Source organism: Trematomus bernacchii, unplaced genomic scaffold (assembly GCF_902827165.1).
Source record: "Trematomus bernacchii unplaced genomic scaffold, fTreBer1.1, whole genome shotgun sequence".
Taxonomy (NCBI): domain Eukaryota; kingdom Metazoa; phylum Chordata; class Actinopteri; order Perciformes; family Nototheniidae; genus Trematomus; species Trematomus bernacchii.
The window spans coordinates 477,118-495,541 of NW_022987675.1; the positions used below are offsets into that span (position 1 = coordinate 477,118).

The window sequence follows — 18,424 nt, forward strand, 5'->3', positions numbered from 1 at the left end:
AGAGCCATTTTCCTTGAGTTATTATTGTCTGATAGTTAGGCTTGATAATAATATAAATTAAAACTGCGGTCACAGACGTGCACGCAGTTGTGGGCGGGCCTTCGCCTCCGAGCGCCCGCAGGGTAGTGTCGCCGGTCGTCCCGGCGTCCGGCGGTAGCGCGCGAGTCCGCCGAAATGAGCCGTTTGTCAAACGTTTGCGGCCCGGAGTCCCAGGTCCTCCGGCAGCGACCCGGAAACGGATGTGGGCGCGCCGCCTGGAAGGAAACGGAATATCCGTAAAGGCTCGTCGAGGATCGATTATCGCCGAGGCTGTCTGGAGGAGCAGTAATCGTGGCGTGTGGTGCAGTGGGTTGTGCAGACTTTCTGCCCTTTACCGTTTGTTTACTCAAGAAACGCATCTCCTCTGGATATTAGGCCATGTATATTTTTAATACAACTGCTTTAATTGTGAGCCGACATTTACAGCGACAACAGCTGCCGAGGCCAGTGCGGAAAACAGAAGAGTGCGTATAATATATATCACTCAGTAATATAAGTAACAGGCCGACATTACACACTGTATTTGTATGCTTTAGTAGACATCTCCAAATGAACAGTTGATATTTTGCATGAAACCAAATAGTGTAAATGGTCAAAAATTGTATCTTCTCTGTTAGCTTACGACCGCCCCGATTGAGCTAGCAACTACTTCATTCCCAATTCAGCATGATGTTGGATATGGGCATAATTTGTCCTTGACTGGAATTTGTCCGATCATTTCCCTAAGAGCAGTGTGCAAAAATGTGCGCAAAATGCATGACAAACAGCCATCTTTCCAAATTGCCATTTTTCTGGGGGGCGGGGCTAATGAAACGGCTTTTGAAAAATGTGTGCCATGATAATAGCAATGTGTATACAGCGTGTCATGAATATGGGGAAAACTATATGCGATGAGTGACTAACCCCTAACCCTAACCCTAACCCTAACCCTAACCCTAACCCTCGTCAAAAATGGTACATTCTCTGTTAGCTAACGTCCGCCCCGATTGAGCTAGCAACTATTTTATTCGCCATTTAGCATGATGTTGGATATGGGCTGAACGTGTCCTGGACTGGAATTTTCCCGATCATTTCCCTAGGAGGTGTGAGCAAAAATGTGGGTGTTCCACTCTGAGCCTGTTTTTCAGGTCTCAGGCTCGAAAATGACATTCCCAGAACAAATGACCATATCTTCCCTTCTAAAAGGGTTAAATTAATAATCTTTGTTCTCAAAGTAATGATAAACCTGTGAGTTGGATGTAGAAGTGTCAGAATCAATATAAATGTTTTTTATTTTAAAGAAAATTCAGATTTTACATAGTAAAAAAACTGTAAATTATAGTGTCTGTCCAAAAATTATTTTTTACAGATAGTGAAAACTACCCTTGGATGATGGGTTAGTAGACTAAAAGCTTTAGGAATCCAAAGTACAACATATAATAAGTACCCTGTATCAAGATTGATGCAAAACAAGTGAAATTTGACTTTTTTAGAGAGATTTAGCCAAAAACTGGGCCATCTGGGGTCATTTGGGTGGATTTGACCTATCTCTGGCCCCCCTTGCTCGATTTGGTTGGTTGACATACCCTTGTGACCGTTAGAGCCAATAGAATCGAAGGGGGAGGCTCCCACCCAGACACGTTGTAAAGAAAAAATGTGGTTGCTTCGCGTGTGGAAAACGAAACCAAACTGGAGGAATGTCTCCTTCTGGAGTTTGGAAACTAAAACGCAGTTGTATTGCTTATGGATTATCAGAAATAATTTCAAAGAAGGCACAGACACATAGGATGAACCTATGGATTAACTGCAGCATCGTTTTTTTATCGTTTTAATGCCATTGAAGACCACTTTTGACCAAGGTAAGCCATATTTACGTGTTTAGCTTCTTAGCTCCACATGTGATGATGTACGCTTTCGTTTAGAGCGTCGCGAATGTTTATCACTGAGTGTTGAGGAGGGCACCGGTAGATTCAGTGTCTCCAGGACACCAAAAAAGAGTGGTTAGTTGTGCATCTAGGATAAGTAATAAGGGAGTTAGAGTGAGTTTAGTTGCCTTAGTATGTTACGTTTTTTTCGCTTGAGGCTAATTCAGAGGCTGAGTGCTAGCAATGTGGGTTTTTTTTGAAAAAAAAAAATTAAAAAGATCAGTTAGCTGAGTTTCTTCCCGTTACATGGATATAACACATTCATAGTTTTATTCAATATTAAGATTCCTTAGACGTTGTTTCCTGCAAATGACGCGTTTATCCGCCCGGTACCGGGGGGAAGGTGTGAAACAGGTTAAAATGCATGAATAACGGCCACTTCTCAAAATGGGCGACTTTCTGGGGGGCGGGGCTAATGGAAGCCATTTGGAAATATGTCCGCAATTCCATGAGGAACGTCTGTGCCAACATTCGCGTAGTTGGGAGAAAGTATATGTGAATACCGCACAATAGGGGGCGCTACTGAGCTGATTTCACCAAACGCACGATTTTATTGTACATTCTGGAAAAGGTGGTGGGCGGTGACGTGTGTCCCAAGTTTCACGTCCGAAGCTCATTTTAGCGAATTTGTGCCATTTAAATTGTTGAAAATGGCACATTCTCCGTTAGCTTACGAGCACCCCGTTTGAGGGGTCGACTATTCATACGCAATTTAGCATCACATTGGATATGGGCTGAACTTGTGCTGGAATTGAATTTTTCCGATCATTTCCCTAGGAGGAGTTCGCAAAAACGCGCTTAAAACGCACTTTTTCCAAAATGGCCGACTTTATGGGGGGAGGGGCTAATGGAAGCCATTTTGAAATATGTCGGCAATTCCATGAGGCATGTCTGTGCCAAGACTCGGGTCGCTTGAAGAAACTATATGTGAATACCGCACAATAGGGGGCGCTACTGAGCTGATTTCACAAAACGCACGGTTTTATTGTACAGTCTGGAAAAGGTCGTGGGCGGTGACGTGTGTCCCAAGTTTCACGTCCGAAGCTCATTTTAGCGAATTTGTGCCATTTAAATCGTCGAAAATGGCACATTCTCCGTTAGCTTACGAGCACCCCGTTTGAGCGGTCGACTATTCATTCGCAATTTAGCATCACATTGGATATGGGCTGAACTTGTGGTGGATTTGAATTTTTCCGATCATTTCCCTAGGAGGAGTTCGCAAAAACGCGCTTAAAACGCACATTTTCCAAAATGGCCGACTTTATGGGGGGAGGGGCTAATGGAAGCCATTTTGAAATATGTCGGCAATTCCATGAGGCATTTCTGTGCCAAGACTCGGGTCGCTGGGAGAAACTATATGTGACTACATCGTCGAACATGCCACATTCTCCATTAGCTTACGAGCACCCCGTGTGAGCGGTCGACAATGCAACCTGGTCTCACCAGAATGCGTGACTCCACCACGACTCCTTAACACCGCATTGCGTAGTGGAGTCACGAACTTTGCTACATTTACGTGTCTGCACCACGCAAACAACCCCAATGTAAAGTGAATGAGGCTCCTTTGTCGTGGTGCACACACGCATTTCTACAACGTCCAGCAGTGAGCTTTTATTCTATAAAACGTTTTTAAAATCTACTTTATAGCTTGTAGTAACTCACAGGAGGCTTCTTTTATTTTATTTGTATTCATAATAATTTTTATTTTTCGTCAGAATGTATTATGGTGCATTATTCACCAATGTTTGTTCTCAAAAAACAATGCATTGTGTGTAATACAACTGTGATTTTTATTAAATTAGTTCGTTTTTAAGGAAGGCCAGAGCTTCAGCTGTGTCAAAGAGATTGTTCCCTTTAGTTAACGTTATTTAAAAGATAATTATATTCCTATTTGATTAAGTCCCCTTTATTGTATTACGGACCCAAAGAGCTGAGCGTCCATTCCCATTGGATAACAGAGCATTTTACACCCGGAAGTAAGTATTCTCCTTACTGTCCATTGATTTTATTTACAGTGATATCTGCACTACTCATCAACTCAAAAACACCAGATTATCCTTGTTAATTAAACAACATTGATTGGTTTAAATTGTGTACAATGCTTTTGTATTTTCCCCTTTCGATTCGGAGAAACAAATATTTGTTCGTAGTGTGTGGATGGCAGAAGACACTACACTACCCAGAATCCTCAGCTATGGGACTACACCATGTGCTTAGAACGTGTCCTACCCCCCCCTTAGGTCACAGGCTCCTCCAACAGTGCAACACAATAAAACAGATAGGCTACACAGAACAAATAGTGCAAGTAAATACAAAAAGAAAAATAGTAAAATAGTAAAAAGTGAAATAGTGCAATACGAGTCTATATACAAGTGATTGGAATATGATATATTAGATAAATAATGTCTAAGTAGCAGCCAGATGAATGTTATGGATGTTGTTTCTAAGTTCAGGTGTTTAATAGTCTTATGGCCTGTGGGATGAAACTGTCCCTGAGTCTGGAGGTTTCAGTCCGGATGCTGCGGTACCGCCTGCCAGACGGCAGCAGACAGAACAGTTTGTGGGGTGATGGGGGTCTTTTATAATCCTGAGGGCTTTCTTTAAGGTTAACCTGGTATTTTTACTCCACTACATTTATTTTAGTTACTTTACAGATTTGGATTAATGATGTGAAATATAAACAACCCTTAAATCAGACTTTAGTTACACCTGAGTAAAATTCAGTGAATTCAGCCAACAATCAGGCGAGATATTTGGTAGTGGGTGCTTGAGAAGACTAAATATGTATCTGCAGATCCCTAAAGCATATTCTTTACTCGTTATTCTCTACTAATAGTTAATTAAAAACTGTATATAATGGCTATTTTGCACATCCCTTTCAAGATTTCAAGATTTTCTAAGGTTTATTGACATATCATATACACAACTACGGTGTAGTTATGCAATGAATGAAACACTTGGGTCACAGGTTCATCAACAGTGCATCACAAGACATCTATCGATATCTGTGTACCTCCACCATTAAACATATTCTGCACATTTCTTATACTATCTACATACATCTTATAAGAGTATAATTCATATGTATAATATCAGTTAAAATAAGTGCTTCAACATAGTTAACATTGAAGGAAAGTTGATTGTCAAGTTCCAAAACAAACCATGCAATATATTAGACGTTAAGTACTTTGTCAGGCTTAATATCTGTAGATACCCCCAAAGCTTTTTTCTTATTTAAAAGAAGACCTTAACCTAAAGTATTCTTTAATGTTTAAATAAAGCCTTATTAGTTTGTCTGTTTTGCACATCCTCCTATCAGGCACTAAACTGTTTTATTGTAGAGATCACTTACAGTATCTTCTTGATATTTTCTATTCTATATTATTTATATCATTGACCTTCCACTTTCCCACTATATTAAGAGTATGTACTCTTAATATTTAAATGTTTTCATCAAATATAACACATTCAAAAGTGCTTTACAAAAATGAAAGACATTAAGAAAAAGGCATTTTAAAACAGTCAATAAAAAGCAACACAATCTACCTGCATTGCATTACTCTAAACATGTAATAACGTGCTTTAACCAGTAGGAGGTGCGGATTAAAAAGCTGTCAAGTTTACAGTGTTAACAAAATAAAATATACTGCTGTTTCTGGTTTAGTTTACGACGGATATATTCTGTTATTGTTTTGATATTTGTAACACAAAAGCGATGTAAAAAACCCACAGCAACACAGAAAAGATGGTCTTAACATGACCCAGCGGTCTAGTAGTTAATAAAAAACAATAATATCAAAACAAATTATTACTACTAACTTTATTGTGAAATTAAAATAGAACGGTAAAAGAATAGTTTCCGGTCCATTCTGAGGCCCGATCTCTGCAGATAAATAAAGAACTACGACAGATGTGTAATGTTTAATGCAGCCAAACCATTCATTACAATGCATTCATGTGATGACTTTCAAAGAGTAAAGCAAGCACTGCTGAATAAAGTATGATTTGATCTTTGACGAAACGTTTTTTTCATTGGAATGCAGTTGGAGGTCAACCAATCACAGAGCTTGAGGCAAAGCGGAACAATAGCTGAGGATTCTGGGTAGTGTAGTGTCTTCTACCATCCACAGACTCCGAAAACATATTCGTTTCTCCGAATCGAAAGGGGAAAATCCAAAAGCATTGTACACAATTTAAACCAATCAATGTTGTGTAATTAACAAGGATAATCTGGTGTTTTTGAGTTGATGAGTAGTGCAGATATCACTGTAAATAAAATCAATGGACAGTAAGGAGAATACTTACTTCCGGGTGTAAAATGCTCTGTTATCCAATGGGAATGGACGCTCAGCTCTTTGGGTCCGTAATACAATAAAGGGTACTTAATCAAATAGGAATATAATTATCTTTTAAATAACGTTAACTAAAGGGAACAATCTCTTTGACACAGCTGAAGCTCTGGCTTAAAAACGAACTAATTTAATAAAAATCACAGTTGTATTACACACAATGCATTGTTTTTTGAGAACAAACATTGGTGAATAATGCACCATAATACATTCTGACGAAAAATAAAAATTATTATGAATACAAATAAAATAAAAGAAGCCTCCTGTGAGTTACTACAAGCTATACATTAGATTTTAAAAACGTTTTATAGAATAAAAGCTCACTGCTGGACGTTGTAGAAATGCGTGTGTGCACCACAACAAAGGAGCCTCATTCACTTTACATTGGCGTTGTTTGCGTGGTGCAGACACGTAAATGTAGCAAAGTTCGTGACTCCACCACGCAATGCAGTGTTAAGGAGTCGTGGTGGAGTCACGCATTCTGGTGAGATCAGGTTGGACAATGCGTTTCTTAATTTAGCATCACATTGGATATGGGCTGAACTTGTGCTGGATTGGAATTTTTCCGATCATTTCCCTACGACAATAGTTTGCAAAAACGCGCCTAAAACGCACATTTTCCAAAATGGCCGACTTTATGGGGGGAGGGGCTAATGGAAGCCATTTTGAAATATGTCGGCAATTCCATGAGGCATGTCTGTGCCAAGACTCGGGTCGCTCAAAGAAAGTATATGTGACTACCGCACAATAGGGGGCGCTACTGAGCCGTATTTGCAAAAACGCACGATGTTTTTGGACAGTCTGGAGGAGGCCGTGGGCTGTGACGTGGGTTCCGAGTTTAAAGGCCGTAACTGTATTTTCCCGCTACTTATGGGTCGGTAAGTGTTTTTAACCCTTCGATTTCGACATAAAGCTGAATAGGTCACGCCCACTTCCGTCATTGGTTGCATATATTTATTTCGTCTATCGGATCTTCAGGTATAAATTTGTTGTGCTTTTGGCGCCCCCTATTGTCCGAAATGAACATGCTTTTTTGTGCCTATTCCCCAAGACAGACAGAACCTTTCCACCGAAATCTGTGATATTTGGATACATTGCGGATGAATTAGGAGCATTTATGTGTAAGCCACACCTTTTTGCTAATACGTTGCGATTGATGTCGGGCACATTTTTCAACACGTCGTGCTCATGTTCTACGGTAGTGTGTGTGACCCTCCACTGATGCTGTACACTAAGTTTGGTGTTGAAAAGCAAAAAATTGAAATTTAAATTAATATTTCACTGTTTTTCACATTATGCTAATTTAAAAAAAATCAAAGTAGGCGGAGCTTAGGGATATGAGAGGATAATATGTAGGGCTGCTCCGCCCGGATACGTGTGCAAAATTTCAGGTCCATCCGAGTTACGCGGCGACTATGTACATTTTTCTAAAACTGAATTTTCACAGGTGGCGCTAGAGAGCATGTCGGAAATTTTGCAACCATCGAATCCAGAATGTAAACATTTTCACCCGTCCTGGCGGCGTTGCCAAATGTCGCTACGTGAACAGTGTTGGGAACCCCCTCAAAAACAGCTTTAAACTGCAGAGCTATGAAAAAAATAATAATAATACCAAGGATTTCAATAGGTCTTCGCACACTTCGTGCTCAGGCCCTAATTAGATTAAACTCACCATCTAAAGGTATTTTTGTGAGTCATACTATCAAATCAGGTTTTATTTATATAGCACATTTAAAAGCGATTTTTGGTCGAGCCAAAGTGCTGTACATGTAATAAAAACACATTACTACAATCACAATAAACGACAATAAATTACAACAGATATATATAAAAAACAAAATAAAAATAAAAAACACAAGGAAAAGTCAGGAGTCGTGCTCCGCTCTAACTAGAAAGCCAGAGAGAAGAAGAGTGTTTTTAGTGTAGATTTAAAAACCCCTAGGGTTTAGTCAAAAAACCACATTAGTCAAAAGACTCCGTAAGCTGTGGATAAAAACTTCGAAGGACAAGCACAGGATTCGTGCGGATTTCAGCTCTGCTTTGGAAACAGCGATCGGACGTTCTAAAGTGCCGTGAGGAGGAGGCCGTGAGTAAACCATGCCGGCCCGGAATCTATGAATGAAACGCTGTTTACAATGGGATCGCTTCATCAAACAATGCAAGGACTGATGTGTGCATAGTTACGGATGTTTGACAAAACGAAAGGGAAATCCATCCAGTGATATCATGATGCTTACTGGGGATGATATGAAATGAAGATAATCCACAATTGCTGTTGGAATGCTTAAACAATGAAATGCATTAATGAACTATCACGCAGTTAAGGAAGCGGACGTTAAAGGAATGTTTGGCACAAAAACAGGATTCACGAAGAACTGTTCTTGGAAATATTAATGACTTTATTTCATGTGGATTAATTGAAGAAAAAACAAACAAAAATAAACAATGGATCCTGATATTCCTCCAGCTGATGTTGCAGCGGCAGAGGAGAGATTTAAAACTCTCAGCCAATCGCGAAGAGGAAAACTTGGAGCATGCACCCGCAGAATGAATGAAATTAAACCATTACTGGTGCAAGGTGGAAATATGGAAAAGGTGGATGAAGCTGTTGCAACATTCAAGATGTTACTCAATGAATTGATTGAGTGTCATGGACATGTTCAAATGCTTTTATCTGAGGAAATAAGGGAAACTGAGAGAATGGATTGGTATGAACCAAAAATGTCTGCATTCACAAATTTCCTTAAGGATGTGGAAATGTGGAAAAGCTCTCAAATGGATCCTCAGATACTGATTGAACCCCATGACAGTGTTTCCAATGCATCACACAGGAGGAGCTCAAAAGCAGGATCAACAACTTCTTCTGCTTCCTCAACCCACCTCAAAATAGCCACAGAAAGAGCTCCCTGCCCGGGCAGCAGGATTAAAGGAAAAGCATGCACTTGAAATGGAAAAGGCTCAACTGCAAGCTAGATTCGAACGGATGGAAATGGAAGCCAGCCTAGCTGAATCTGATGCAAAAATGAAAGTTCTGGAGCATTTTGAGACTGGTTCACAAAATCCAACACAAGACGGCATGCATGACTATGTAAAAGACTACAGAGTAAAACCACATATGTCAATGGATGCAGAGCCGTGTCCAATTACCTTTGCTGAGTTTGGAGCCATTCCCAAAACACCACTTCAAAGGCTTCTATACCAACAACCAAGACCACCAGAAAATATTGATAATACAAACCAAAGCCCTCAACACACAGCTAGAGATGCAGGAATTACAGGGACAAATAATAATGACAATTTCCTGACTGTGATGCAGAGACTAAATGACATTGTTAATTTACTTGTACTTCAACAAAAGCAAACATCACTGCCCACTAGGGAAATCCCAGTCTTTGATGGCAATCCCCTGAATTATCAAATATTTGTGAGGGCATTTCAACATGGCATTGAGGAGAAAACCACCAGTAACCAGGATCGATTATATTACCTGGAGCAATATACTTTGGGATCCTGCAGGGAACTGGTGAGAAGCTGCCTTCATATGGATGCTAATAGTGGCTTTGCTGAAGCTAAGAGACTGCTAAAAGTGCATTTTGGAGATGAGCTCAAGATAGCAAACGCATATATGGGGAAAGCTCTCAACTGGAACACTATAAAGGCAGAGGATGGAAAGTCACTGCACTGTTATGCACTTTTTCTGAGAGGCTGCTGTAATGCAATGAGGGATCTGCAGGACATGGAGGAGCTGGACCTGCCATCCAACCTATCATTCTTTCAAAGCTACCTTACAAACTAAGGGAGAAGTGGAGAACAGCAGCTTGTGATATTCTGGAGCGGAGCCATCAAAGAGCAAAATTGCATGACCTTGTTGTATTTATTGAAAGACAAGCTAGAATACTTCAAGACCCTCTCTTTGGTGACATTCACGATCATCAACTTAACAGTGCAAAGACTTTCATTACAACTCCTGCTGATTTAAGCCGAAATAAGTGCAAGGGAAGCAGTTTTGATACCACAGTGGCTATAGTGTCAGACAGCCATGCAGAGAAACCCAAAGAAGACAATTATCTTGTTAAAAGCTACATTTCCTCCACTAACAATGACACCTCCATAGACTGTATATATAAATGGACGTAGGGTCCGTGACGTCACCCATAGGATTCTGCAGAGTTGCCGAGAAGCCCTTAGTAGGCGGAGTCGGCCACTAACGGCTCGACAGTGACGTCTGAGTCTAACTCCCGCCTGCTCCAAATAAGGGCAAAGAGGCGGAGCCGAGGCGGGACCTGCTGCCTCCAGCTGGGAAGTAACAGAGCTAGCTCAAGCTAAGAAGCTAAGCTAACATGCTTCCCCATCTGCACACTGCCGTCACATTTTACGTTTCTAAGGTAAGCGGACATGAAACTATTCAGCAAAACTATAAATAATAATCTAAGTTATTGAGTTTTTAGCATAATACTTCAGAATCTTAAAATCCCTTAACGTTTGTATGCAATGTGCTAAATGCAACACTGGAATCAAGCAAATGAATATGTTTGCATGACATTAGTTATTTATATTTTGCTATCACTTAATTATACGTTTAATACATTTAAGTCAAGCTAAGGTACAGTACATGTGATGGTAGCTAGTTAGTGCTCTTACCTGTGAGGCCTCCTCCAAACCGCATTATAACCAGACTGTATCATTAAAACTACAAGTACCAGTTCTAGATCCTTGACTTTAGACAAACAATTCAAAAGACAAAATGTATTTAAAGACCAATCTTTATTTGAAGGTGCCTCTTAACCTGGGATATTAGTTATACAGTAATATTATTGACAATCTAAAAACACTGAGCAACTCAACAGTCAACTTTATATTTCTTATTGACTAAAGCATTTATTATTTTCATTTTCCCCCACTCATATTCAGTGTGGACGGATTGAGACAGCGTGGTGTCCAGAGAGCTGCAGAGACTTCAGGGAGAAACCTCTTTGTGATGGACGTCCAGTCTGTTGGTTTGGAGAGGACTGAGGGTCTTTCCTCTGCGAGGAGGACCAGGCCTGATGGAGGAGCCCATGCTGGGCATAGCTGATACCAACTGCACAGGCCTTGTCTGTCACTTTATTTGACTAAATGTGTTTACTTATACATTTAATAGGTTTACACCTTCTGTCCATATGTGCTTTTTTATTTAAAACATGTTTGATTAACTTTTGGTTCAGATTTCAATAAATTGAATTTGTATTTGCACTCCTTTTGTCCATTATTCTTACTGAAAATGTTAGATTACACATTCACATCCGACTGAAGATTGGCCCCATTTATTTGTGACGTTGCAAACTCTGCGGTACAAGGTACATGTTGTGAAGCTCATAAAGTGAGGCAAATAGAAATAATCAGCTGATGGAGTGTAGATGTGGAAATAGGTGCATTCGATCAGCTGACTTCACAATAAAAGTAGTTTCTTAGTGAATGTCCTGTACTGGTCTTAAAATCTCATAACATCAGCTTTTAATTTTCCTCTTGGATGTTCTTCTTGACCCTCAGAGAAGGAGAAAATGTTGAGTCGTGTCTTTCAGGCATGTCCTTCCCTAACAAAAATTACAGGAAACATAAAACATATTATTGCAGAACAAGTGTGTTATTTATGAAAGAGGTGTGCTTGTGTTTAGGGGCTGTAGATATAATTATTTTGTAATTGTAATGTTTTATTTTATTTCAACGGTGAGCTACAAAGACAATCAGATTATGAATGAACAGTATGAAATTCATCAACATTGAAATATATTTTATTATCAAAATAATATTTAACTGTTATCAAAACTTAGTGCAACTGTAGAAGCTTGCTCTGTTCTCTCACTGAAATCATAACTTTTACCACGTTTTTTTACAGACAATATTGAGAGATAAATAGCAGTTGTCACTAATAGCTTTGCCTTCAATACCTTAAATTAGAAAGCTGACAAAGTAATATTGCTTGTTAACATGTAACCCTTTGCATGGAAAAAACCCTCAACTTCACTGATGTGTAGGTGATCTAGTATTTAGTATTGTTTAATGGAATGTATATCAGTGTATTAAAGTCAATACTTCATTTATTTAAACCAATATCTTTCTTGATTCTTTGTACAGTATGAAAAAAGAGTATTTGTACCTGTGCTGAAGTTCACTGCTGTGAGGAGTCCAGTTCTGTCTCTCACTCTCTGGTCCATCCTGTTTGCATCACCTGGAAACTTTAAACAAACAGATATATATGTAAAGAACCATGTGTACAAACAATATAACTTATTCTCTTCTGTTGAACATGTTGGATTGTGTATTGTCCGAGTCAGGGTCCTTTTTATTTTACTGTAACTTTGGAAGTTGTGTTACCAATGCTTACTGTTTATTTGATACCAATTTGGTAATGCAATTAATAAAAACAACAACGTTTGGGTTCGTTCTTCAGATGACTGTGACGTTAACGTGTAAACTCAATAATGAACTCCAGCTCAACCAACCATATTGTAATATCTAAGTAATCATCTTGAAATATGACATTAATAATTGTAATATACACACATCTTATTGTGAGGTTGATTTCACATACACTACTTCGACGTTAGCTTGTCTACATACTTGAGCATAGCCAATTTAAATTAACCTTAGCAATGCATACAGTTCCTACCTACATAATAAAATATCTCTCTAAGTTACAAGGATGACCTTATTTTATCAACCTCAAACAGAAGCCTTTTGTTCTACAGTACTATCTCACTTAACGCTTAACACTTGTCTATTTCGTTTTAACCTTTATATATACAATCTATGGTTTTAAGTTAACTTGGAGGATACGATTAGCATCGTTAGCACCGATGTAGCTACCACTCGCTTACACGCTAACCCAAGCCTTAACATTCATTACGTAGCTGATTGAAATCATAAACACATAAATAAAGTACTCGAATTTCACTTACCGCAAAACGGCATTCATGCACCGTCTGTTTTAACCGCAGAGCGAGTCACAATAGTCCGATATATAAGCATGAAGAACAAACAAACACGGCCGGGGTCAAGTTGTGTTCCCTGGATGAACTGGGCAGGCAGAGTCCCTGTAGCTTCACGGACGGAGCAGCTAGCAGAGAGACAAGAAGCTAACAGCAGCAGTCACCTGACAGAGCTGTCACTCAATGTGACCACGCCCTAATTTATGCAAAAACTTTAAGACCTAATATAAATAAAAGGGTCATGTTAGAAAACAATTCACTCACAGATTCATAATCATGAAGGTGGAATCTAACTATATCTATAATAATATTTATTGGATCCATGGGTAGAAACATGTTTTTTTAGGCTGTAAAATTGGACATTTTAACATGGGACTATGGAAATTGCTCCTTTCTGCAGTCAGCGCCTATCGGCCAATATATGAACTGCAGTTTGTGGCACTTCCGTATTGGCGTCCCGGCTCTTCCCCAGAGTTTGCCGCTTGGACACCTCATGTACCTTTTGTACCAGCATGCATCCTTTAGCTGAATGCCATACAATACATTCAATATCTCATGAAGCTAAAATTGAGTTTCTGAAAGAGAAAGGACTATGCTTTGGCTGCCTGAAGGTGGGGCACTTGAGCAGGAACTGTAACAGGAGAATGACCTGTCAAATCTGTCATGCTAGACACCCAACTATTCTGCACATTAAAAGATCTTCTAAGCCTGAAACTGAGAACTTTAAACATGATAAGACAGAGCAGAAGAGTGGAGGAGCAAGGCCTGAAGAGACATCCATCAGCAGTGCTCTTGTTTCAGTAGGAGAAGGTGAAGGAATCGGGGCTGGTAAAGACAGCATACTTGCCATAGTGCCAGTGAAGGTGAAACTCTGACATGGAAATAAAAGTATACTGACCTATGCATTCCTGGACCCTGGTAGTACCGACACATTTTGCACAGAGGGGCTCATGAGGCAGCTTGGTGCTAGAGGACGGAGAACTGAAGTCCTTCTTCAAACGATGGGAACAGAGAAAACAGTCAGGAGTTTTGAGGTAACGGGTCTAGAAGTGGGCAATGTGGAAGATGGCACATATATAAAGTTGCCCAAGGTTTACACTCAGAACAAAATCCGTTACCAAAAGAAACATTCTTACCCAGGCGGACCTCAAGAAATGGCCTTATCTGCAGGAAATCCAAATAAAAGAATTAGATGCTGACGTGGGACTTCTTATTGGAGTAAATACTCCAAAGGCTATGGAACCATGGAAAGTTATAAATACCCAAGGAAACGGCCCATATGCAGTGAAAACACTGTTAGGATGGGTCGTTAATGGTCCACCTAATGCTTCCACAGATCCGGATGATGAAACCCCTGTGGCAGTAGTGAACAGGACCTCAATTGTTCACCTTGAGAAGCTTAATGAAAGACAATATATTAATGACTTTCCAGAAAACGAGTATGAAGAGGAAAGACAAATGTCAGCTGATGACCGAAAGCTCCTGCAGAGGAGAGAAAAGAGGAAAGATTGCTCCACTGATCTTGGAGTAAAGCAGGATAAAGGAAAGCGACTGAAGGATCAGATGCTTCTGCTCAAAAGGCCTACAGCTAATGCACTAAGACTTTCAGTAGAGGACACGGAAAATGCTGAAAAGGCCATTATTTGCCACGAGCAGAGACAGCATTTCAAAGAGGATTTTGCCTTGCTGGAAAAAGCCAAACAGTGCAATAGAGGAAGCTCCCTATACAAGCTGGACTCTATCATTGATGCTGGGATTCTGAGAGTTGGAGGAAGAACTACAAATGGCGCGTTTCCACTACAGCCCGCAGCCCGGTTTAAGAGGGCTGTGACGTCAGCGGCCCGTTTGTGGTTGCGTTTCCACTTGGCCTAGTACCGGCCGGCGGGTCCTAATTCACAGTTTTTCTGGCCTCATAAAATCGTGGGGCCAGGGCCAAAGACAACCGGGCTGAGTTTGTGACGTCAACGCTCTCGGCTGCTGATTGGTCGGAGAGAATCGTCACAATCTGCGCGCGAGTTAATCCATTTTTACAAACAGCATTTTTGTTAACAGAGGAGCTACAACAATGGCAAAGAAAAGCACACCATGGTCGGTCGAGGAAGTGACGACGTCCATTATATTGCAGATGATAAGGTCCAGCGGGTGCTCGACGGGACAACTCGCAATATCAAAGTCTTTCAGGAGGTCTCTACACAGACACTGGACTCTCCAACGGCGTTACTGGAGTCTGCATGGTACGTTTTTGCTAACGCTGTTATTTGCTTGAAAGCTTTGTGTCCCTGCTTTGTGTCCCTATCTGTTCTAAAGCTCACTTCTAACAAATAAGTCTATTTATCCTTACATTTATGTTCGACAACCCATGCTTTTATGGCGCCCCGAAGGCTAGCTAGGCAGATAGCATTAGCGAGAGCTATTGTTTGCTAACACCATATGTGCCATTGTTTACGTTCAGTTTGTCTTTTCTATAGTTGTTGTTGCTATTTATAGTATTGTGCTGCAGTAGTTTGTGGAATTTACAAGTCATGTTTCTGTTCTAGATGATTACATTGGGACTAGCGAGGAGGAACAGTTCCGAACAACGTCCTCTGCATCAACAGCACAAACCGAGGAGGAGACTATCTGGCCCTGCAGGAACGGCAACTGGCCCAGCAGAATCAATGCCATGTCTTATCTTATTGCTTGTTGATAAATAATTGCACCCACCAGCGATCACACAGAAAGATGGCATCATCTAGGCGTCCCTCTGCAGTCAGAAATATCATAAACACCATCGTCCACAAAGCACTGTACAGGGGTTTATGGATTTAAGAGAATACTTATCACAGTGAAACCTTTATCATCTGTTGCAATTAAAGCAAATAAGAGAATAAATACTTGGTTAAATAATACATTTTAACTCTTTAGCAGGACAACTCTGCATACTGTTTGAAATTGAGTTTGCTAGCTTGAGGTCCTCCTCTAAAACATAACATTACATAATGGTATTAAGAATACATGATAAATACATGTAGTAAAAATTACTCAATTGTAATACCCTCGTTGTGCTAGACTCAAACACATTGCTTATATATTTCAAAGAGAAGAGAACAAAAGAAAACACCTATACAAAGAGAGCGGTGCACAGCGCTTAATATTTACTTGCACTATATTTCTGTTGATCTGGGTTATTGTGTTGCACTGTTGGAGGAGCCTGTGACCTAAGATGTTCATTGTCATAACTACACTAGCTATGTTCGTATGACAAAATAAAAAACCTTGAGGCTGTGTCTTTCAGACAAACCATCATAATCATATTATTTTATGCTGTGGATACTTTAGCCTCCATCCATGTTAACAATTTTTTACACTTGCATTTATGAATATAGTTCTGTTGTGTTTTACACTTTTGTATTTATGTTTATAGTTTGCTTTGATATTTGCTTAATTTATTAGATTATTATTATTATGGGGGCAGTACTGGTGCTTGAAATTCAAATATTTACTAAATAGTCAATTCTGATAACATTTTTTTGGTTTAAATAATTTGACAAACACATGTATGTGAAAAAGAAAAGATGTATTTATGTTCAATACAATACAATGAATATTTAGGTATTACTTTATACATTCTAGGTATTCAGGTAGCGCATCAGACCCTCTCGTATGTCCCTGCCCTCCTCTGCACCTTGTGCCACTGCTACCCCTGGTAGACGTAGGTTTTCCTCAGGCATCCTGAAGTTCTCCACCCACTGAGTGTGTGAAAGATGGAACAATCACATTCCACCACTCGGTAGCTCGGTCGGTAACTTCTGAAATACACAAACAAAAGCATACATATTTTAATACGTAAAAGTGGTAGCTACAATTAATTAAATACTTGAAATACTTTGGTCGTATAGGGAGCGTGAGCCTAAACACATTGCTAGTTAGCGAACGTTAGCTTACCAAGTAGCATTGTAGTTGGTAGTGATTCGAGTCGTCCTGTAGTCTCTGCGGCGTAGGAGGACTGCCCGAACTCTCGCGTCAGCTTCTTCTATACCTCGTCTTGCTATAAGTCGCCTCTTTCGAAACAACTCTTGTCTATTTCTTGTGATAATAAACCACACAGCAAAAAACAAGCAAACGATCGCTTTCACATCTTCACATCCTCCATTGTTGTGTCGCATTGAAGATGACGTCACGGCAGTTTTAAGCAGCGTCGCTCCGCCTATACTGCGTTACTATAGATACTACCCCAGTTCCTAAACTGTAATGGAAACGCGCCATAAAGTGAGCTGGTCCTAACGAGGCCAATCGCGGCCCAGCCATACCGAGCGGGGCCGAGCGAGGCCGTGTAGTGGAAACGCGCCAAAAGATGGCTATGCCAACTGACTTCAAACATCCAATGATTCTACTTAAACATTCTCGTATTTCCAATTTGATACTAAGCCACATACATCATCAAGTTGGTCACTCAGGTCACATGCTCTCCAAACTCCTTCAACGTCACTGGCTATCAGCTGCAAACTCTTCAGCCAGGAGGCAGGTGCAATAGCTTGCTGACCTGTTTTGGAAGCGCTGGACCAGGGAATACCTTCCTTTGATGCAAGAACGGCTCAACTGGAATACTATCAAAAGAAACTTCACCCCCGGAGACCTGGTCGTCATCGTTGATGAGAACGCACCGAGGAACACTTGGCTCCTGGGACGTGTAGTTAAGACCCTTCCTGATTTCTTTATGAATTATTCTCGCGCAATTTGAATTAATCCAAAGTATTTGTTTTTATTTGCTTTTACACATTTAAAAAGAAAAGGTGAATAAAGAAGCACATTAAAACTAAAGTATCAATGTATGTCACATTTAATCAACTAGTGCAGGGGTACTCAAATACAAATGTTAAAGGTCCAAAAAAAAATTTTCAATAAGACAAAGGTCCGTTTATTACGGTCATTCAAACCTTTAAACAATTGCAACAAGATTCTTAACACGAGGTTGCAAAAACAAAAATAATCTGTATGCAGCAGTTTCCCTCTTTCATTCAGCATTCCCATTATTGCTTTATAAATGTCTTGCCCCCGTGTGTGTCCACTGAGGTTCGTCAGGCCCAACACATCTTCAACAAACTCCCCCTTTGCCTCATCATAAAAACTCACAAACACCAGCAACTGAGCTGTGTCAGTGGTGTCAGTGGACTCATCCACAGCT

At 40.1% G+C, this 18,424-nt stretch overlaps 1 long non-coding RNA gene across 1 annotated transcript; it reads right to left on the reverse strand.

Annotated features, from left to right (window-relative positions):
- Positions 1-10,312: 10,312 nt before the first annotated feature.
- LOC117487592 lies at positions 10,313-15,036 on the reverse strand. Its single transcript, XR_004556412.1, has 4 exons — positions 14,523-15,036; positions 14,397-14,424; positions 13,751-14,252; positions 10,313-10,398 (listed from the first exon to the last, which is right to left on the reverse strand). It is a non-coding gene; the product is annotated as an uncharacterized LOC117487592 (long non-coding RNA).
- Positions 15,037-18,424: the final 3,388 nt, after the last annotated feature.